This window comes from Wolffia australiana, chromosome 1 (assembly GCF_029677425.1).
Source record: "Wolffia australiana isolate 7733 chromosome 1, ASM2967742v1".
NCBI lineage: Eukaryota > Viridiplantae > Streptophyta > Magnoliopsida > Alismatales > Araceae > Wolffia > Wolffia australiana.
Window position 1 is genome coordinate 15,414,643 of NC_135835.1, and position 358 is coordinate 15,415,000.

Here is a 358-nt window from a genome sequence, read left to right on the forward strand (position 1 = left end):
AGAGAGAGAGACAGAGCAAAGGAAAAAGAGAGAGAGAGACAGAGCAAAAGAGAAAGAGAGAGAGAAAAGAGAGAGAGAGCAAAAGAGAAAGAGAGAAGAGGGAGAGAGAGAGAGGGAGAGAGAGCAAAAGAGAAAGAGAGAAGAGAGAGAGAGAGAGGGAGAGAGAGCAAAAGAGAAAGAGAGAAGAGAGAGAGAGAGAGGGAGAGAGAGCAAAAGAGAAAGAGAGAAGAGAGAGAGAGAGAGAGGGAGAGAGAGGGAGAGAGAGAGAGAGAGAGAAAAAGAGAAAGAGAGAAGAGAGAGAGAGAGAGCAAAAGAGAAAGAGAGAAGAGAGAGAGAGAGAAAGAGAGAGCAAAAGAGA